Source organism: Macrotis lagotis, chromosome X (genome assembly GCF_037893015.1).
Source record: "Macrotis lagotis isolate mMagLag1 chromosome X, bilby.v1.9.chrom.fasta, whole genome shotgun sequence".
Taxonomy (NCBI): Eukaryota; Metazoa; Chordata; class Mammalia; order Peramelemorphia; family Peramelidae; genus Macrotis; species Macrotis lagotis.
The window spans coordinates 241,464,827-241,488,420 of NC_133666.1; positions in this window are offsets into that span (position 1 = coordinate 241,464,827).

Below are 23,594 nucleotides of genomic sequence, written 5' to 3' on the forward strand. Positions count from 1 at the left end.
TAATTTCTTCCTCTTTAATGGTAAGGCATCTGGATTGACTATATGCTGTTAGGACTAAAAACCAGACTTGGAGTCAAGAAAACCTGAATTCACTGGCTTTCTCTGGTACCAATTTGCTGTGTCTCAGGGTAAGTCATTTAACCTCTGCATCTCCATTTTCTTATCTATAAAATGAGGATACCTTCACTACCTGCCTCACAATGCTTGTGAATCAGCTCAGATGCATTACCATATGTTAAGCGTTTGCAAACATTAAAATGTTCTATAAAAGCTGATCATTAGTATTCTTGCAGATGGATGCAGGCAGAACCTTGGAAGACTGGGTGAAATAGGTTGTAAGAAGGAAGCCCTCATTTCTCCCATGCAAACTCAACTTCAAAAATGGAGTGCACACTTGTACAAGGCCATGTAATAAAGGAATAGATTTCTAGAAAAGCACAATGTGGTTTAAAAATAATCTCATCAATAAGAGAACTTGTCCAGTGAGCAGGTCCATGACTCATTCGTGATCTTCAGAGTCATTTAATTGCTCAGGACTCACATAACTCTTTTTCTCTGTCTGAATTTGAGAGAGAACACAGCTTAGAGGAAATACTCCTATTAGGCAGTTACTGTGCCTGCTTTGGTTCACATGTCTCTGGTTTCTGAATCTTAGCATATCAAAATATGCATTTCAATAAAACTATAGTTTAGATGAGGTATACCTTGTCTTTAAAAATATCAATAATAATAGGAGAAAATAGAATTGTTTTTGAATTGGATATGTATGTATTAAATATATGCACAAATATCAAAATTATAAGTATGGTAAATATAATTACATGTGTGTATTTGTATGTGTACATGTGTGTGTAAGTGTGTGTTTGTGGTGCAGTGGATAGAGCACCAGCCCTGGAGTCAGGAGGACCTGATTTCAAATCTGGCCTCAGACATTTGACTCTTACTAGTTGTGAGAACTTGGGCAAGTCACTTAATCCCAATTGTCTCCCATCCAGGGCTATCTCCAGGTGTCCTAATTCCTATCTGGCCACTAGACCAGATGCTCTGGAGGAGAAAATGGGGCTGGTGACTTAGCACAGCACACCCTCACTCAAATTCAATTCACTTGCTTGTCATGGCATCACCTCCCTGTTGTTGTGGTCTTCTTCAAGAACAAATGACAGACATCATCATGTGCACATATATGTGCATGCATGTATGTATGTATATTATAATAGCCAGGTGGCACAATGGATAAAGTGTTGGGTCTAGAGTCAGAAAGACTCATTTTCCTGAGTTCAAATATGACCTCAAATACTTTCTGGGGGTTTTTTTAGGTTGTTTTTTTTTTTTTGCAAAGCAAATGGGGTTAAGTGGCTTGGCCAAGGCCACACAGCTAGGTAATTATTAAGTGTCTGAGGCCAAATTTGAACTCAAGTACTCCTGACTTCAGGGCTGGTGCTCTATCCACTGTGCTACCTAGCCACCCCCTCATATACTTTCTAACTGTGTGACTCTAGACAAGTCACTTAATCCTATTTACTTCATCCTCATCTGTAATAAATGGATTGAAGAAGGAAATGACAAACCATTTCAGTATCTTTGCCAAGAAAAACTCCAAATGGGGTTATAAAAAGTTGAACACAACTAAAATGACTGAACAAAAACATGTGTAAATGTATGTATATGTGTAATATAATATATTTATATATTTGTGTATATAAAAATATATAGATGTGTATAAATATATTTTATAACTATAATTTTTTTTACTAGATCAGAATTCTAATGACCTAGTTTGTAATTTCTTTACAAATTATAGTCTTATACTCTTATATAGTTCCCCGGTGCATGGAGAGATCATCAAGATCAGCTTGCCCAGAGTCACTCCTAATATGTGCCAGAGGCAGGATTTGAATCCAGCTCCTCCTGACTATATTCAACAACATTGCAAAGGAGGTCATTAGTCACATTACAAGAAAATTCTTTAAATCAGCAGAGGATACCTGTAAATAGGTGCATCCTTCAATACATCTAAGATGTGATTTGATTTACCAGCAACTTTTCAGAACTACACACATACACATACATACACACACACACACACACACACACACACACACACACATACACAAACATCCTTTTGTGATTGAATCAAATGAAACAACTGGATGTTGTGCTCGGACTTCTAATTCCTGTTCTTGCCTGTTGTTGGGAACATGAACACCTGGTTTTTTTGGTTTGTTTTTTTTTTTTTGTCCAGAGGGAGATTCCCTTTGCCTTGGTTTTTAACGATTCTTACTCTTCATCACTCTCCTAGAGACTTGGGATTGAAGTCCAAGGTAGGGAGGGCTGTGTGGGAGAGCTGGCTGGTCTCCCAAGGACGGAGCATCTCTCATCAGTGGTCCTGTTGAATAGATGCCGGCAGGGGGCATCTGTTGCTCCAAAGGGCTTTGCTATGGAAACTCCCATTTTCCCCTCTTCCAAAGGAGCTTAAATCTCTGCCTAACACACTTAGGCAATTTCTGGCTTACTGCTTAGGCTGCAAACTAATTTGCTGAATTAGAATCATTTGGCTTCTACCGTAGCAATTAGTATGCAAATTACCGGTATATTACCTATGAGTCATAAATTACAATGACAAACTTAATACTCACAGATTCAATATATATGAGTTTAGGTAATTTTTCTATTTTGCAATAGTCAGAGACTAGGGCTATTCATCGCCTTAGTGAACTGTTACACATTAAATCAAGAGTTGAAAAATTAAACCTGGTTCCCAGCATTTTGTTATGCATTTTAGTTCTTTCAGTGCTCTGTAAAGTGGAACATTAAATATGTAACATGTCTAAGTATGCGAAATGGATGGAGAATACATTGAAGCCTAAAATAGTTCCTTTTTTAACTTAAATACAAAAAAATATTTAGATGCAAATCAAGCATCTGGGTATCATAGTATAACTTGTTGAATCTAGCTGGCTTTGGGGGGAAGGGGCAATAGAAAGAGCAGTATACTGGAGCTTTTTCCACATCCAGCTTTCATTTCCTTGGAGGGAGATTATCATTAATTTTCAGAAGATGATTGTCAATATTGTATTCTTACCAGTGAAATATAGCCAATCAGATAGAGATGGTTTTCAGGCTTCAGAAATGTGAACTAAACCAGACTGAAATCCATTTGAACTAATGTCATTTATTAAGTTGATTGTGATTTTTTTTCTTATTTCATAAAGAATTAGTTAATTTGCCCACAGTGAAATACCCAAATAGGAAAGTAACACAATGGATGAACCTATGTGGGAAATGGACAGAAACAGTTCCTATTGATCTATATAGATTTATATACATACCTCCTCCCTCCCTGCCCTCCATGCCATCAATTTACTGAGCTCATAGGTCACAAGCCTTTGTTTGTGATTTAATGAGCTTACCAAAGGGAAGCCCTGGATTTTTTTTTTTTTGTTTTCATTATTGCACCAATAAGGAGAAACAAGAGATGTTATGAAAGGAGAATCAACAAGATCTGGTAGTTGATTAGATATGGGGGGGGGGGAGAGGACTGTTGATGAGTGAAAAGGAGTGGGGGATCAGACCTAGACTATGAACCTGAGTGAATGGAAAAATATTGGTACTCTCAATAATAATAGGAACTTTAAAAAGAGAGGAAGATTTTGGTGGAATATAACAATTATAGTTTTGGATGTGGAAGGAAGAAGGAAGGGAGGAAAGAAAGGAGGGAGGGAGGAAGGGGAAGGAAGGAAGGCAGGAAACAGTAGGGAAGGAAGGAGGGAAGGAAGGAAAGAAGGAAGGAAGGAAGGAAGGAAGGAAGGGAGGGAGGGAGGGAAGGAGAAAAGAAGGAAAGATTTATTAAATGCCTATTATGTGGCACCTCGAATGGTACCTAATAATCCAAATGGAATCTGACCAGAGCAGGGGCCATTCTCCTCATTCTGGAAACTATGCTTCTTTTAAGACAGGGGCAGGGGAACCTCCAGCAGCAGACCATATTGGTCTGTCAGTGACAAAGCAACCACAGGCAGAACTCAAAATTCAATAAATCTAGTAGGTTTTTAGGAGAGAATTAATTAAATGTTTGACCAAATATAGTCCATGAATAATGTTATAAATAACCAAATGATCATTGGCAGAAAAAAAGATTTCCCACCCCTATGCTAAGGTAGCCTAAGCTCAATTTGGTCATGATATCACACTGATCACTGTCATAGAACCAATGGCCCATCAAAGTTCTAGATAGAAATGAGACAGAAGGAATGCTCCCATAGAATAAGAGATTCCATAACCTTATTTGGGAGTATGCCATTATTTGACAATCCTTATTTCCAGGTGAGGAATAGAGAAATTAAGTGATTTGCTCATACTTACCCAGCTCATGTCAGAGTGACAAGAATGATTTAAATTAATTACTGATGATCATAATATCATTTGTTTCTCTATGTCTGTAGAGCATATTTCCTATTTATATATGAATAGCAGTATGTCTATATAGGATATTTGTGGCATTTTGAACTAAGTAAGTCTTCACTTGTAAAATAGAGCTAGATGAGATGCTATGAGAGATTCTTTTCATTCCTAGGTTGCTATGACCAAGACTGAATAGAATATTTGGCTTTCCCATCCTGTTCTGTTTTTCTCATTCCTGTCCCTCACTCCATGCTGAAAACAGTCATCATCACATCAAATACTGACAATAATCACCAGTCTGAGCAGAGCTGTCCTTTTTCTAAACTCACTATGTCTGGCTCATTATTTTCTTTTTTATGCTTAAAAGGAGATTGAGACTAGAGAGGTAATTGAGTTTGATCCTGTGCAAAGGTAGAAGGGGAAAGAGACCTCCTGTTACTATAGTGACATATCTTTAGGACTCAAAAACTCAAAAGCTCAGAAGAAGTTTTTTAAGGGAAATCTTCATGGAAAAAGTGAGAAAAGTTTGACCTTGAAGGATAATCAAGTTATATTCATTAAAAAGAATGAGAAGAGCACACAGAATAAAAAGGGGGAGAAAATATGGATACAAAGGACTGGTGGCTTCCAGAAAACTTTGGAGCAGAGTTGTGTTTCAGTAGGCAAATTTCCTCTCTTTGGATTACCTCTGATCCTTATTACCTGTGTAGTATTGGGCAAATCACTTAGTCATCTAGGGCTCAGTTTCCTTACCTGTTAAATAAAGGGTTTGAACTAGATGACCTCTGAGGTTCTTTTCAACTCAAGATCTATGGTTCTGTTTTTGCCCTGGCTTAGAGTACATTCACAATATAATGTTATCTAAACTAAAGAAATATCCTAGGGGGCGGCTAGGTGGCATAGTGGATAAAGCACAGGCCCTGGAGTAAGGAGTAGCTGGGTTCAAATCCAGTCTCAGACACTTAATAATTACCTAGCTGTGTGGCCTTGGGCAAGCCACTTAACCCCGTTTGCCTTGCAAAAACCTAAAAAAAAAATACCCTCCTAGAGTACCATGCCTTAGATCCATAGCAGGACCTTGGAAGGGAAAGAGACAGACACCCAGATACAGTGACAACAGGAAATGTTTCTCCCAGCTCCCAGTCCTACAGTGTTGGTCTGGGGCAGGGTTCCCATTCCATCAGCCAGTAGAACCATAAAGATTTGTGTTAGACCCTGAAGCAGGTGATGGAGATGGATGGACTAAAAAGATCACAAATAAGAGGTATGAACCAGTTGAAGGAGAGAATTGGCTTGGCTTATGTGACTTGCAGCAACCACTACTGTCCTACAAGGACATAATGAAACTTCAAGCTGCTACAGATGTTCATGAATTAATTGGCATAAAATTATTATGAACCTCCATTCCTATAATGTGGGTAGGTGAAATAATTTTACTGAGCTAGGAAACTTCCTGTTTCTCAAGTCTGAAAGACTTGAATCTCATGTTTCTTATTACTAGCATGGATAGGGTGGATCCTGGAAGTATTTGGTTTATCATGATTATGACACAGGTGGATGCTGCTTTTTATCTTTTCCATACTTTTTCTAATCTAATCGAACTATTATTTAGCTATGACCTTGAGGTTTAAGTGACTGGATCTGGAAGGAATAGGATTTTTCTGTGGGCTGAAGTGATGAATGGCAGACCAAGACATACTTAGCTAGAAAACGTGGGATGAGAAAAATACAGTAAGAAGGAATAGTTTAGAGCTGTAGACTGAACTGGGATTAGGAGTTCTGAATTCATCTTCAGCACTGACTTGATGAAAAATCCCAAGTCAATCAAGTAGTCACTGCCCACTCCAGGATCACTATTTCTGGAGTGAGAATAGAAACCCTTGCTGGGTACTGTGAAGAATCATGCTGATCCAGTAGGAAGGAAGACAGCCTGTGAAAAGACATAGTTGTAAGATGCCTACTGTTGAGCCACATCACCTTTAAGCTCATTTGCACACTTCCTCCGCCATCACCACTAAAAATATAAATCTGCTGCTTCCACAATTTTCTAACCACATGAGTGAAATCTAAGTCCTCTACCATAGAGAGTTAAAAATATTCCCCTCCTCTGCCTCTTTCTGTGCTTTCTCTCCCATCAATTACACATTGTTACACAAAGAACAAGCAAGAGGGAGACAGAGGGAGGCAAACTTCTAAGTGATAAATATTCATGAGTCTCCATAAAATATTAGTGAGGAGAAATTGATCATAACATTTTTACAGCCCATATGATGCTCATTCTTCTCAGACACTTCAGTTTGGTGCTCGCACCGCATACACGTAGAGAGGAACAGAAGATTAATTTTTACTCCATGAAGTCCAAGCTCATGTCCCCCCACTCTCTTGTTATGATTTATTGCTAGGACTACCTACTTTGCTCTCTAAGACTATTTAAAATAATATTTGATCTAAAATAATATCTCTTCTGCTCAGTTCAGTCATAAGATATTATTTCCAAAATAGTCTTTCACTGGGTCAACCCCAACCCTGGTGAGCTGGGAATCTAGGGCTTCATTACAGAGGAAGATCTATAGAATTATCTTGAATCCCTACCTATAATTTCTGGCATCTTGTGGGGTTCACAAGATCACCTGGTGGGAAATTGATATTCTTTCTCTTTGGTGATGAATACAGCAAAAGACAAACTATTTCCCCTAATCCAGAGATATTAAGGCAAAAGGGTCCATCCCTTTCTCCATCATAGGTAACTCACGCTAACATAGAGAAGCTTTATGGGTAACATAGGCTCTTTAGACCTGATTAATCTGCTGTTCCTAGGGATAACTCCAGAGTCAAGTTATATCATTGGGTGACTGCTGAGCTATGGTGGTGGCAGAAGCTTCCATTAGTAAGCTTCCCTTTTGGTATTTCTCAGCAGTTACACCTATTAGAGTGATTGTTCCCAAAGATATGTCCTTCTTATCAGCAAACCCAGAGACTCTGAATTTTAGTGAGACTCAGCTCTTTATATAGTTGGTCCCCAATTAACTTTGTGGATTGTGAATGTAGAAAGGAAGATGAATAAATTGTTTCATGCTATGAATCTTGCCCTAGAAATAAAATAGATTCTTATAGTGAGGCATGAGTTTCTTCCTTTGGAAAGAGACTAAATGCTAACCTGAAACAAGAATCAAACAGGGACCTAGATCTTAAATAGTTGTTTTCCAACATAGATGCTGGAATAATATTTCATTTCAATCTCCTCATTCTTTTATTAATTATCCTCCAGTGTAGCTATGTGTCTCAGAATGCCAGATTTCCAACATCCAGATCTATACTTGCTGAATATCAGCCTGTTGTTGTTCGTTCTTTGTTCTTGAAAAGGACCAAAGACATCTGCAGGTGCTGTCTTGACTTGCATATGAATTGGATGTGAGTGAGGCAGGGCTGTGCAAAGTGACACACCTTCCTCCAGAGTCATTGGAGTCCAATGGCAAGGTCAAGATGACTTTGACCTTTTTAAAAATTAAGGTTTTTCTCAGGTCTGACATAGTCTGAGGCCACACCCTTATGATGACTAAGGGCTAGGCAAGAACTGAGACAAAAGATGAGATGGTCTGATTTACCATCCCAAAGTTAGCTTGCTAGCCTGTTCTATTCAAATGAATGCACCCAAAAGTATAATAAAATTCCTCTTTTATACTCATGCGCCAGGGTAGAAATGTCACCAATAAGTACAGAGTATAAATTAATGGAAATTTGATATTCTATTTCATTTAATAATAACTGAGATGCAATGAGATATAGTAAATTGAGAGCTGATCTCAGGGATTGGAAAACCTAGGTTCAAGTCCTGTACTTTGTTACTACTGACTTTGGGCAAATCATTTAGCTTCTCGTTGCCTCAGGCAGCCCTCTTAGACTGTAAGATGCAGAGCTGGCACCAATCTGCATTGGCAAAGGCAGCTTCCTCATTGGGAGATCCCTCTGTCAATGGAAGCAAAGGACTGAACTTTCTCTTCATCTATAATAATAATAATAATAATAACAACAACAACAACAATAATAATAGATTATTTTCTCTGCTCATCTTATTTCAGTCTCCTTTTGTGTGTTGTCTCTCCCTGCTCCTGCACCCAATAAATTTTAATTGAGGTCAAGAGTTTTCTTCATTTTAATTTGTATTTTTATCCCTAGCATTTAGCAACATTTTGTTGTTGTTCCGTTATTTTCAGTGGTGTCCCACTCTGTGACCCTATATGAGGTTTTCTTGGCAAAGACACTGGAGTCGCTTGCCATTTCTTTCTCCAACTCATTTTTACAGTTCAGGAAACTAAGGCAAACAAAATTAAGTGAATTGCCCAAGATCACCCAGCTAATAAGTACCTGAGGCTGGATTTGAACTCAGGAAGATAAATTTTCCTGCCTCCAGACCCAACATTCTATCCATGGCACCATCTACCTGCCCATGTAGCACATAGTAGGTGTTTTATAAATGTCAATTGATTAATTATATAAGAATTCCAATCTAATAATGTCATCATGATATAGAGATTACACTAACTTTTCAAAGACCACACCTAAGTTCTGGAAAATTCTACCAATCTGGGCACAAGTCTGGGGAAGAACTGAATCTGTCATCCAAAAGCCAGGCAAACTATCATCAGGCTTATATCATCCGAAGCATCATATCACAGAAGACAGGGAAGATCTGCAGGTTGACCAAGCAAAGGGCATAAAAATTGAGAAGAAACCATGGATACTTGAGATATTAAAGCATTAATGATAAATCACATTGCAAGCTCTAAAAAAAAAAAGTAACCATGGGGTACGCAAACATCTAAGTTGTCTCAGGAGGCTGTTGATCACAGCTCACTGAGTTATCACAATCTCACAATCTGGGAATTCTTCCAGAGTCAATGCTATACCTGTCAACCATTCACCAGCAGTGTTGTATATGGTTAACAATCTGAAGAATGGGTTGAAGGTGGGCCATGAAGAATCTCTCAACAACATTGTAAGCACTCATCAGTTTGCACAGAGACTTCTATAAGCAGATTGCTGAGAAATCTGTACAGAATGAGAGAACTCTATATATTAGCAAGAAAGAAAAAAATATATATAGAGAGAGAGAGATTTGAAAAATGAAATCAAAGTATCAACTAGACACCAAAAGAGTAGGGTGATCTGGTTTAGCCTGGACACAACACTGCTTGAGGAAGCAGTTTCTAGATATTCTGTTACCCCTTTTTGTAAGTGTTCCCATCTTGTTAAAAAAAAAAAAAAAGATAAAAGAAATGAGGGCAGTTGGTGACACAGTAAATAAAACACCAGGCCTAGAGTAAGGAAGATTTATCTTCCTGAGTTCAAATCTGACTTCAGACATTTCCTAGCTGCGTGAGTCTGGGCAAGTCACTTAACCTGTGTGCCTCAGTTTCCTTATCTTCAAATGAACTGGAGAAGGAAAATCTCAAATGGGATCAAAAGGGTCAGACACAATCAAAACAAATGAACAACAAGAAGGCAGAAATAAGCCTCAAGTGACATAGTCAGATTTCACAGAGAATGGAGATGAGAACTCAGGACCCTTTAATGGGATACTAGAAGTGGTGCTGTATTTTGAGTTTAGAACCTGGTTTGAAATCTGGCCCTACTAGTTAGTACCCATGGAAGTTTGGGCAAATCATCACCCTCTCTAGGCCTCAGTTTCCCTTGTCTGTTCTTTGAAAGGGCTGTACCTGGTAACTTCCAAGGGCCTATCCATCTTTGAGTCTACAATCCCTGCTTCTCTAGTCTGCTCTTCCACCTTCCTTGCCTTTCAATTAGCTGCCTTGGTGGATTTATGAATATGGTGACAATTTGTTCTGATGGTCTTCCCCCCACCCGCCCCAGCACCTACTTTGATACATGTAATATCCAAAGCACAATTCCCTACAAAATTTAATGGCAGTGTTTTGCATTGTTAATGGGCTCCTGGCTGCCACTAGACCCAATGTCCTTTCCAGCCCTGGCTCATGTTTATAAGCTCATGTTTTCAAGAGCTTCATCTCCAGTTCTCATTTGTACTCTGCCTTTAGCACTATCTGTTCCAAAATAACCCATGTTTTCAAAAAGAGCAAGAAGCAAATTATTCATATTCTGGTCACAATACCATGTTCAAAAAGGAAAGTCATCGGCTGCTCTCAATACTCTCCACCCTCACTCCCCCTTTTCTGCAACAAGATGGAAAAAGCTTGAGTCCCATCCATAATGCAAATTTTTGTAAGCGTTAGGAACCACTCTGCCTTAGAATCCAAACCAGGGAATTGCGACAGAAGCTCGATGATGTCTCTGGAGAATATTATTAATTTTCCCCAGAAACCCTCCATACTAAAATGAAAATCTAGGCAGCATAATCATTGCACTTGCTATAGAATCCACTCCATCAACATACCTTCATTTTCAAAGCCATAGGCATTGATTCATTTCAGCACTATGTTCTCATCCTATATTTGTGCAAGGGATTATAAAAAATAATAACTTCAATGAAAGCCAGACAGAAATGAGTAATTAATACCATGCTTGCTTCCCCCTGCTTACACACACACACACACACACACACACACACACACACACACACACACACACAAACACTAACTGGAGATATAAAATGTGGAGTGGTTTTTCTTCAGTTAATTTTATGCACTTAATGCATTTTTTCTAATCATTGGGAACTTCTTGGGGTAAATCTTACCCTTCTATGCATGTTGATTCTGAATATTCAAGTATTTGTCAAAGGCAATTTTCTTCCTATCTCGGTTGTTTAGAGCCTATGACAATACATTATTTGACAGCACATTTTAAATGCACTTACAGTAATTTTCAATTATATGTATTATTAGTCCCATAATTAGTGAATGTCATAGAAACAGCAAAAGCAGGAACTGGGATTTTTGCCAGTCAGAAACTAGCTACTAATGGATTGGCATTAGGTTTCCAAGTTACATTTAACTTCTCCAGACTGTGGAGAGTACTGGCCTGGTTCACTTTTGAATTTCATTTCCATTAGCTACCAAACAGTTCCCAGAATGCTGAGTCTGCGTATGGGGGCAGCTGCCAATACTTTGGTGGAATCTGTACTTTCAGCAACATCCGGGATCTTGCCCAAAGTGTCCAGCACCAAAGCAGAGATCCAATAAATACTCGGTTTAGGGAACAAGTATTTATTGAGCATCTGCTCAGTAGAAATCAATTTAGGATAAAGCATGGAATCACTACCTGCTTCACTGAAGTGACTTGTGATTTCATCACAGTGTGGAAATGCTCTCCATAGGCACAAATTTCAACTTCTCTAAGATTCAGCAGAAAGACTATAGGAGTTGCTGGGATACAAAATTTATCACCCTGAACTAGGTCTAATGTATCAAGCTGGTCCTGCAGCTAGTTCCATTGGCTTTTGAATGAGAATAAGAGTATGGTAGAGTTACAAAGTTAGCAAGTCCAAATCCTTTATAGATGAGAAAAATGAACCCCTGAGACTTCCCCAAAGTCTCACAGGAAGTAACAGGCAGGATTTGATTTGTCCTCTGAGTTCTTTACCCCTTGTATCACTTTTTTTTAGGTTTTTTCAAGGCAAATGGGGTTAAGTGGCTTGTCCAAGGCCACACAGCTAGGAAATTATTAATTGTCTGAAACCGGATTTGAACCCAGGTACTCCTGACTCCAGGGCCGGTGCTTTATCCACTACACCACCTAGCCACCCCCCTTTTATCACTTTTCCTAGCATTGTAGAACCTTTATGCTTCCCTGATATTTGTTTGTCTGTTGTTGTTTTTGGTGGTGGTGGTGGTGGTGGTGGTGAGTATTTTAATAGAGTCTGAATTTCTGTGTCCCCATTTGGGGTTTTCTTGGAAAAGATGCTGCAGTGATTTGTCATTTCCTTTTCCAGTTTATTTTATAGATGAGCAAATTGAGGTAAACAGGATTAAGTGACTTGCTCATGATCACAGATAGTAAATATCTGAGGCAGGATTTGAACTCAGGTCTTCCTGACTCCAGGTCCAACAATATCCATTGTACCACTTATATGCCCTTGTGCTTCCCTGGTATAAACTGTCAGCTGTTTCACCATGATGTAAAATCATAACAGGTCTTTACTGAAGATGTGAGGTGCTCAGGCACAATCCCTGCCTTGAGAAAGTTTAAAATCTCATAGGTAAAATAAGACATGTACACAAATGACTATAATACAAAGGTTATTATTAATGACTGAGGCAAGTGCTGTAAAAAAAAAATATAAACAAGGTACTCCAGAGGTATTGTTGAGAGAATCATTTCTAACTGGAGAAGAGGAAGAGGTTTCTGGGAAGAGGTTGCTCTGGTGTTAAGTCTTGAAGTACAGGTAGGATTTTAATAGACAGGAATTTAAAGAAAATATTCAAAGCCTGATGAATAGGCAAAGCTGCTGGCATTTCTCCTCTCTGCCTAATCAACTCCTCCCATTGATTATTGGTAAGGATGTTCCTTTGGCACTTTCTTTTTCATGCAGTAATCTAGGCAGTGGCCCAGCTCCAGAGTTGATTGGTGGTTCTTCTTTTTTTTTAATTAATACTTTGTTTTCCAATTATATACAATAGTAGTTTCTATCTATCATTTTATAAGGTTTTGAATTTTACAATTTTTCCCCACTGTCCCTTCCCTTCACCCCCCACAGAAGGCAGTCTGATAATCTTTACATTGTTTCTATGCTATACATTGAGTGAAATTGAATGTGTTGAGAGAGAAATCATATCCTTAAGGAGAAAATAAAATATTTAAGATAGCAAAATTATGTAGCACATAAGACACTTAAAAAAAAGTTAATAGACTTTGGTCTTTGTTTAAACTCCACAATTCTTTCTCTGGGTACAGATGCTATTCTCCATTGCAGATACTCTAAAATTGTCACTCATTATTGCATTGATGGAAGTCCATTAAGATGATTATCAACCCCATGTTGATTTTAGGGTGAATAATGTTCTGTTTCTACTCATCTTGCTCAACATCAGTTCATGCAAGTCTTTCCAGGCTTCTCCAGAGCTGATTGTTAAATTTTCAGTATGAACATTTATACCTTGGAATTTGGCAAACATCACAAATCAGAGCTTTATTCATTTTATTTTATTTATTGTTTTGTTGTTCATCTAGACTTTGATGGAGAAAGTGTTAATATGCAGATTAAACTTTCAAGCGTGTCACATATCTTTTTCTTTTTTCTTTCTTTTTTTTTTTTTTGGCGAGACAATTACTGAACTTTTACCAACTCACTTGAATCTAGAAATAGATTAGCCTGCAATTGTTTCTTGCCCCCAAATTATGGGCCTCCAGGACTCAACTCTACAGCCACAAACCACAATTCTTTTTAGTCCTTAGAGGCACAAATCATTGAAGCTCTGCACAGGAGCCCCACTCCCTGGAGTACTCAGAAAATAATACACATCTGTTCTGGACCAGGCAGAACTGATCCTAGTAAAGATAACAGAAACAAGAGAACAGACCATCAAACACTGTAGAAGAGTTCCTCAATAGCTCGGATCTTACAAATGCTTATTTGCAATAAATTCACCTACTTTAATGCTTTCCTTTTATTTTTCCTTTCTTTTGGGAAGATGGAGGGGAGGTAATCAGAGTTAAGTGACTTGCCCAGGGTCACACAGCTTGGCAGTGACTGACGCTGGATTTGAACTCAGGTTCTCCTGATTCCAGAGCCCATGCTCTATTCACTGTGCCATCCAGCTGACTCAGTTTCAATATTTTCAAGGCAATATGCAACAGTGGAAAGGTTTCTTCTCTGGCTCTAATAGATAACTATTATCTAAACATAAAATATGCTTAGGTAAGACCATCTACTTCAATTTGGCTACCACAATTGGTGTAGAGTATGAAAAAGGAAAGAAAAGATAGACTCAAGTCAGGGAGAAATTTTCACTTCTTTCTGTAGGTACTGGAAAGCCAATTGAGATTTCTGAATACAAGAGTGATGGCCACAGAGTTGAGTATTAGGAAAATTCATCTGGATTTGGACTGAGGCTAGAGGTGGAGTTTATAGTGAAAAAATTTACTAAGAAGATCCAGATGAAAGCTAATGAGAGAGGGGCAGCTAGATGCACAGTGGATAGAGTACCAACCCTAGAGTCAGGAGAATCTGAGTTTAAATCCTGCCTCAGACATTTAATACTTAGCTGCGTGACCTTGGGTAAATCACTTAACCTCATTGCCTTGCAAAACAAAAAACAACAACAAAAAAGAAAGTTAATGAGAGGGCAGTTAGGTGGAAGGGTGGAAGACGCCCTACCAGCAGTTGCAAATTTAGATCTGGAGCTCAGAAAGAGATCAGAACTCTAGTTCTAGACAGCTTTAGCAATGATTAGAATAAGAGTGATCACTGATGGTAGAGAGAAAGATGAGCTTGATAAGGGATACAGACAGTACTTAGAAGAAAGAGAAGATTAAACCTACCTTTGTATGTAATTGAAAATTAATTTTTTTTTTAAAAGGAGAAGAAGAAAGAGAGTGGAGAACTAAACCTTGAGGAGTATACATTTGGGTGTCAAGAGGAGGATGAGGAGCTAATACATAATAGTTAAAGGAAGGAAGGAAGGAAGGAAGGAAGGAAGGAAGGAAGGAAGGAAGGAAGGAAGGAAGGAAGGAAGGAAGGGAGGGAGGGAGGGAGGGAGGGAAAAAGGAAAGAAGGAAGGAAGGGAGGGAGGGAGGGAGGGAAGGAAGGAAGGAAGGAAGGAAGGAAGGAAGGAAGGAAGGAAGGAAGGAAGGAAGGAAGGGAGGGAGGGAAGGAAGGAAGAGAATGAAAGGAGTAATAGAGAACTATAGGAGAAAATCCTGGCAGTTCAGAACCACAGAAACCAAGAAAAGGGCTACTCTAGAGAAGGAAAATCTAGTCAGAAGGATCAAAAATCTATAGACAAGTCAAGGAAGATGCTTGAGAAAAGGCTATTGTGATTAAATGGCCACGTGTGACCTTTGGAGAGACCAATTTCAGGAGAGTAATGGGCACTACAGAGAATTGAAGAAATTGTGGTAAGAAGTGGGAGAGATTATAAGGAGACTATACTTTTCATTAAGGGAAAATGAGTAAAAATGGCAGAGTTGGTCAAAGGGCCATGAGAAGAGTATTTTCTAGGTGAGAGAATGTAAGTGAGGAAAGCAGGCAACATAAGGACAGAAAATAAAGATATGAGAAATATATAAAGGAAACAGAATGAATGGGATCAAGGACACACAAGATGACTTCATTCTCTGAGAGGAGAAGAGAAAGATGATTGAAGATAAAAAGACGGGTACTGGTTTCACACAAGAGCTGTTGGCTCACATTGGGTAACAAACTTCATATGTTCCATTAGGTTTCAATTTTGTTGTTTTTCTTTTTTTGTCTTAAGCATTTTCCTCTAATTCTTAAGATCTATTCTAATTCATTAGGAACAGTTCTTATTTCAAGACAATAAACCGCATCATCAATTTTAATGGAATGGGTTTGCTGCTAATGTTGAAAACTGCAAAAACCATTTCAGAAAGGGTTGAATCAGATGGTCTTTGAGGTCCCTTCCAATTCTAAATGATCCTTATAATCTCTCTACATGAACTTTGTTGCCCTGAGATGATGAAAGGAGGACTGATCTTCTCAAGTACTGTTCTCTTTCCCAGAATTCCCAATGCTTTCTAAGTATCATCTTCAAGTTTCATGTTAAAATCTTATTCTTCATCTCCAGCCCCTCCCAATCCCAATTGAAGCAAAATCCAGAAAGGGGACTAGAGATTTCTCTGTAGAATACAGCATGTCATTTATACATTTGAATACTCTGGAATCCATCAGAACCATAGGAGCTCTCTTTATAATAAATTCTGGAAGTCTTTACAAGCTAAAGCAGTTTTTGTCAGGGTAGGGAAACAGGAAGATATGAGAAAAGGAAGGGGATAGGGGAAGAAAGTCTCAGTTTTTTAGGCTAGAGTGGAAACTGAAAGGGACAGGATCAGCTATTTGTGCTTCTCCCTCACTCTCTAAGCGTGGCTGGGGTTAGAGAGGAACACCTCCATTGTTCATGACTGAGAGAGGGAAGAAGTTCAGTCTTTGTAAAAATTCTATAGCAATAGCAGCAAGGGCTATCACTGGATCCAATTCAGTCTCAGGACTTACCATGGAGCAGCAGCCAATTTTCACAGGCTAGTTACAAAATTCATACAGCATAGGAATTATCCAATGACTTAAAGCAAAATGAGTATATCGAAAAATACAGACAATAATTGAGTTTTCACTTGCTAGGAGGCTTTGGCAAATGCTTAGAGAATTCATTCTGGGCCAGTCCTGAAGCACTCCTACCAAACAAACACTGGTGAGTCAGACTGTCAGTGAGGGTATGGGACTCTCTCTTGGCTTTATTCAACAAGTGACTTGGTCTGACTGTCAGTCTCATTTTGACCATCCATTTTAGATAGTGAAATTAGAGCTAAGTGTCCCAATTTTGCTTTATGCTTTGACTATAGTCCTTAATGTGTATTGCTACTGAAATACAAATGCTTTGGAATTTTCTCAATCACATAATGTTGGAGTGGGGAGGCTGGCAGTGAGAAGGGGACAGGAAGGGAGGGGAGTGGGTAGGAGCTAAGCCAACAAAATACAATTTATGAGGTTTTTCTCCACTAAAATGACAAAATCTGGTGTATTGCTAAGAATAAGGAAAGTTGCTATTAGAAAACAATTCTCTGAAGTTTCTCCCCCTGATATCAGAATCAGAGAATAGGCTGGTGCTTGTGGATCACTAAGAGAAAGAGGCAATGTGGTCTAGCAGAAAGAACACTGAATTTTAAATTAAATGACATACAATCTGAGGTTGAATCTTTTCTCTATCATTCATTACCTATATGACCTTGGGCAAGTCACCATGTCTGAATTACCCAAAATGAGGAAGTTGAACTAAATGGTCTCTAAAGGTTCCTTTCAGTCCTATGACTAATAATAAGATCTCAAATTTGATCATAGCTTGAATGGTGGGAAACTTTGTTTTGTACAAAATTGAATTCAACAGGTAATTAATGTGCTGGAACCAGGCCTTTACCTCCTTTTCCAAAAGCCCCTGAGTTCAGAAGTAGGAATGACACTTTGAATTTGAATTGATTTCCTATCAATACATAGACTGCATAAATACAAAGAATATATTACCCTTATTCTCAATGTCTCATGGAGGCAGAATTCTAGAATATGAAGTTTGAGAATAAAATTAATTTAGGAAAAAAACCTGGTTCAGATGATTATTAAACATCATTAATTATTATGTAATGTAACATTTTCTTCTCCTGGTTGTTATTATTGTTGTCCTAGTCATATCTAACTCTTAGTGACCACGTTTGGGGTTTCTGGATAGACATACTAGAGTGTTTTGCCATTTCCTTCTCCAGCTCTTTTTGCAGATGAGGAAACTAAGGCAAACAGAGTTAAGTGACTTGCCCGGGGTCACACAACTATTAAGTGTCTGAGGCTAGATTTGAACTCAGGAAGAGTCTTCCTGACTCCAGGAATGGTACTGTACCTACCATACCACCTGGCTGCCCTTCTCCTTGTTCACACTTCTCTAAAGCTTGCTTTCTTGCCTACACCCCAGAACTCTCTGAAGACTGTGACTGGGAAGTATGCCTTGGTTAATCAAGAAGTTTGCATAGTATAAATGCCTTTATTTATTGGCAAAACTTTCAATAACCTTTACATTTGGCCTGTTGTTTTAGTCTCAATTGCTTTAGCTTCCAAGGTTACCAAAGTAATTTTCAGGGCAGCACCAGTGGGAATGTTATTAAATGCCTTAATTGTTTGTTGCACTTTAAAGACCTACCCAGTGAACTTGGCTTAATGAAATGTTTAGTATTGATTGACATCTAAGAGTTTCTTTGCAGTGAAGGAGGGGATGGAAGTGGCAAAGGAATGTTTTTAAAAACCATGTACAAAGTTCATAGTTTTTATCAGAGTTACTATGTTCTTTTTTTTTTTTGAACTGGGTATCTAAAAACATCTCTTTTTTAAAGACAATCAGTATTAAATGACTTGTCCAGGGTTACACAACTAGTAAGTATCTGAGGTCAAATTTGAACTCAGTTCCTCAAATTCTGAAGCTAGTATTCTATCCACTGTACCACCTAGCTGCTCCTTTGAGATAAAAAGGGATCAAAAGGAATAAGAGGAAGAGAGTAAGGGCATTAACTTAAGAAATATTCTTTAAATGAACAATACTAAAATGTCCCTTATTTAAATATATTTCTTCCAAGATCACACAGGTCAATGACTTCTTGAATCCAATTTCTATCTAGACAAAGGGTGTTTAATGGAAATCAAAGTAATCTCAGTCCTACCTCTTACATTTATTACCTATATCACCTTCAACAGCTCACTTAAAATCCCTGCCCTCTGTTTTCTCATCTGTAGAATGAAAGGGTTCTAAGTTTCCTTTAGCTCGAAAGCTATGATCCTATTGTCTAAGATGAAAATCAGAACTTCCTAAAGGAAATATGTACTGGGACCTTTCTCCTTGATGGAACTTGGAAAGATATTTATCTGATTTCTCATTATGGATTTGTTGTTATTCACTTATTTTTCATTTGTGTCTATCTATTCATGATGCCATTTGAGATTTTCTTGACAAAGATTCTAAAATAGTTTGCTATTTTTTCCCTCCAGCTTATTTCTGGATGAGAAGACTGAGGCAAACAAGGTTAAGTGACTTGCTGAGAGTCACACAGCTCAGAAATGTCTGAAAGTCGGATTTGAACTCAGGAAGAGGAGTCTTCCTGACTCCAGGTCCCATATTCTGTCCTTTGCACCCTCTAGCCAAGCCTATATATTATATATTTAATAAACATTTGTTGAATTGAATTTACCATAATTCATAGTCATATAGTATAGCTGGGGGACTCTTGGGATTGAAAATGGGCTTTGAGGGGTGGCAAGGTGGCGCAGTGGATAGAGCACCAGCCCTGGAGTCAGGAGTACCTGGGTTCAAATTCGGTCTCAGACAGACCTAGCTGTGTGGCCTTGGGCAAGCCACTTAACCCTGTTTGCCTTGCAAAAACCTTTAAAAAATGGGCTTTGGCAATAGGATCAAGAAGATATTTAAGATTCTGATTTCCTGGGACACTAATACATTGTTGGTGGAGCTGTGAACCCCTCCAGCCTTTCTGGAGAACAGGCTGGAACTATGTCCAAAGGACAACAAAAATGTGCATATCAGCAATACCACTACTGGGTCTATACCCTGAAGAGATTATGAAAAAGGGTAAAAACATCATTTATACAAAAATATTAATAGCAGCCCTGTTTGTGGTGGCAAAGAATTAGAAATCAATTAAATGTCCTTCAATTGGGGAATGCCTTAACAAACTGTAGTATATGTCATGGAACACTATTGTTCTATTAGAAACCAGGAGGAATGGGAATTCAGGGAAACCTGGAGGGATTTGCATGAACCGATGCTGAGGGAGATGAGCAGAACCAGAAAAACACTATACACCCTAACAGCAACATGGGGGCGATGATCAGCCTTGATGGACTTGCTCATTCCATCAATGCAACAACCAGGGACAATTTGGGCCTGTCTGCAATGGAGAAAACCATTTGTATCCAGAGAAAGAATTGTGGAGTTTGAACAAAGACCAAGGACTATTACCTTTAATTTAGGGGGAAAAACCTGATATCTTATTGTTTGATCTTGCTATCTCTTACACTTTATGTTTCTTCCTTAAGGATATGATTTCTCTCTCATCACATTCAATTTGGATCAATGCATACCATGGAAACAATATAAAGACTGGCAAACTGTCTTCTGTGTGGGGAGGGAAGTAAGATTAGGGGGAAAAATGTAAAGCTCAAACTAAATAAAATCTTTAAAAAAAAAAAGATTCTGATCCCCCTCTGCCATTCATTACTATTTGGCCTTGGACAAATCACATAATCTCCACACCTCAGCTTCCTCGTCTGCAAGGATATATCTGTATAGCTGAAAGAAAAGTCTGGCATATATGCAGAGCCCCTTTCATGGTACCTTCCCACATGGAGAGACTATGGAGCCTGCTTCCAGCCAAGTCATGATGACATGTAATGGGAGTGTCTTGGAGAGGTAATGGAGCACATGCAAATAGTCTGTCATTGGTTCTAGCTGGTTAACTATGCAGTGAATCGGCAACTTTTTGATTAGTTGTGGAGGAATACCCATCTCATCTCATCCCATTCCCATTCTGCATTCTCCAGAATGCATTTCCTTCCAGGAACAAGTCTACCACGGTGCATACTCTTTGATCCAGTAATACCACTACTAGGTCTGTATCCCACATGTACAAAATTATGCAGAGCAGTTCTTTTTTTTATGGTCAAAAATAATGGAAATTAAGGGGATGCCCATCAACTGGGAATGGCTGAACAAATTGTAGTATATAAGTGTGATGAAGTCCTGTTGTTCTGTAAGAAATGAATCGGGGACTTCAGAAAAACCTGCAAAAACTGACATGAACTGATGCTGAGAGAAGTGAGCAGATCCAGGAGAACATTGTACACAGTAACAGCAACATTATGTGATGATCAACTACGACAGACTTAGCTCTCCTCAGCAACACAATGATCAAAGATAATTCTAAAGGTCTTGTGATGGAAAATATCATCTACATCCAGAGAAAGAACTATGAAATCTGAATGCAGACCAAGCATACTATTTTTCCATTTAAAAAAATTGTTTTCTGCTTTATAGTTTTGTTCCCTCTCATGGTTTTCCCTTTTGTTCTGATTTTTCTTTCACAATATGACTGATGTGGAAATAGGTTTAACATAGTTATACATATGTAACCTATCTTAGATTACACACTATCAAGAGGAGGGGGAGGGAAGGGAGAGTGGGAGAAAAATGTGGAACTCAAAATCTTACAAAAAAATGAATGTTGAAAACTATCTTTGCATGTAATGGGAAAATAGATAAATTTATATATTAAAAAAAAGGAACATAGTCTAGTACACCTTAGATTAATCTAATAACAAGTAAGGATGTTGAAAATCTTGATTCATTTGAATAATCCCTAACTTTTCTCTAAGAGAGCAATTTGGGAATGATAAGCCTGCTTCATTAACTCCTGAAGAATAGAATGCATTCCTTTGGGTAGAAGCCACAAATTCCAGATGTCCAGGAGAAATAACATCAAGATTTGTATTCAACTTATCTGAATCTCATGTTTATCATGAACTCTTGTGAGAAAATCTACTCATGACAAGTAGCTATCTGTTTAGAGACTGTCATAGAGAATGAAAGAGAATGACCCTAGTAAAAAGCTCTCAAAGAGGTCACAATCCAAAGGGAGTGACATTATGTATATAACTGTACAAACAATCTTAAACAGGATAAAGGCAAAGGCATTCAAATTAATAATAATAATAATGTTTGTCCTTCATTCTCAAAAAAGACCATGACATCAGGGAGGTGATGCCATGACAAGCACATGAATGGGATTTGAGTGAGATGGTGCTGTGCTCAGTCACCAATCTCACTTTCTTCTCCAGAGCCATCTGGGTTCAGTGGCCAGATATGAATCAGTTGGAGATGGCCCTGGATGTGAGGCAATCAGGATTAAGTGACTTGCCCAAGGTCACACAGCTATTGAGTATCAAGTATCTGAGGTTGAATTTGAACTCCCCTCCTCCTGACTCCAAGACCACAAAGTGAATTGGATCAGACTTCCCTTGAGAAGATCGGGTTTTAACTAGGAAACCAGGAAGCAGATATGAGGAAAGTACATTCTCTCTGCTGGGAATAATGGGAAGATATGATATGAAGAAAGTACATTCTCTTGCTAGGAATAATGGAAAGACTATACAGAAGATAACCCAGAACCACAAGCCAGAACTGCCTTCTAAGGCTACAGTATAAGAGAAACCCCCACATCCAAGATTGGGAATTGAAATGCATCTTTGAGAGGGAAGCTCATTGGAGGATTAAAATTTGCTTTCCTCTTTATTTCAATAGCATATCTGTCCTTTTGTAATTCTAGGAAATGAGTATCTTCAAGTAGTGTTAAGGTCTCAGCAGATTGTAAAAGTGTAATACAGGCAAACCCCTCAGGTTTCCTGAGTGGAAGGTTATTGGAACAAAGAGGAGGGAGAAAATCCCCCTAAGCATTCCCAGGTTCTCACAGGCAAGAGCTATACACACACACACACACACACACACACACACACACAAACACATATATATATAACATATGTACATATATTATATATTTTTTTCCTGGGATAACAGGATTTGGACAATAGACTTTCAAATCCTGAGGACTTTATGGCAGAATCCTGCTTCTTTCCCCTTTATTATTAACACATTTTTATGTCCAGGACTAAGTTTAATTTTGGCTGAATTTTCCAGTTTTAGATTTCAGGTTCAGCATGTGGTAATTCGGTACCATTATATAGGACAATTAGATGTAAAAGTCATGCTACTAGCTCATTCGTTCAACAAATAGTCTATAAACATTCATTTATTCACTTAGCATTTATTAAATCTATTATGTATAAGGCACTGTGCTAGAAACTAGAAATTCCCTGGGAAGCTAACAAAGCTAAATTCCACAGTATTTCTTTCTTCTCAGTCTTCTACTTCCATTAACTTTTACCAGACATATTAAAATTCTTATCCTATATTATATATAATTATTATTATGTTATATATAATAATCATTGTATTATATATTATAATTAGAATTCATATAACACTTTAATGTTTGCAGAGCACTTTACAAATATCTCATTTGATCTGTAGAACAACACTGGAGGTAGACACTATTATTATCCTCATCTTACAGATAAGGAAACTGAGGACACAGAGAATAAGTGCCCTGCCCAAGATCATATACCAGCAAGTGTCTGAGACTAGATATGAACTCTGGTCCTCTTGACTGCAGATTTAGTACTCTATCCCTTTTACCACTTAGCTATCTCACAATGTCCTCCAGCATCCAACCACCATGGGAATTTGAATGCCACTCATTGGGTCACCTTATTTCAACTAAGATAGCATAGAGACCAAAAATCATTACTAAATAATTAAGAGGAAAAGTAAAATGGAACAAAATAATATATATAAAAGCACATATTCTGGAACTTTCAAGGAGAGACTAGATAAATTACTGTTAGCAGTGATGTATAGGTTATTCTTTTTCTAAACCAGTTTGGA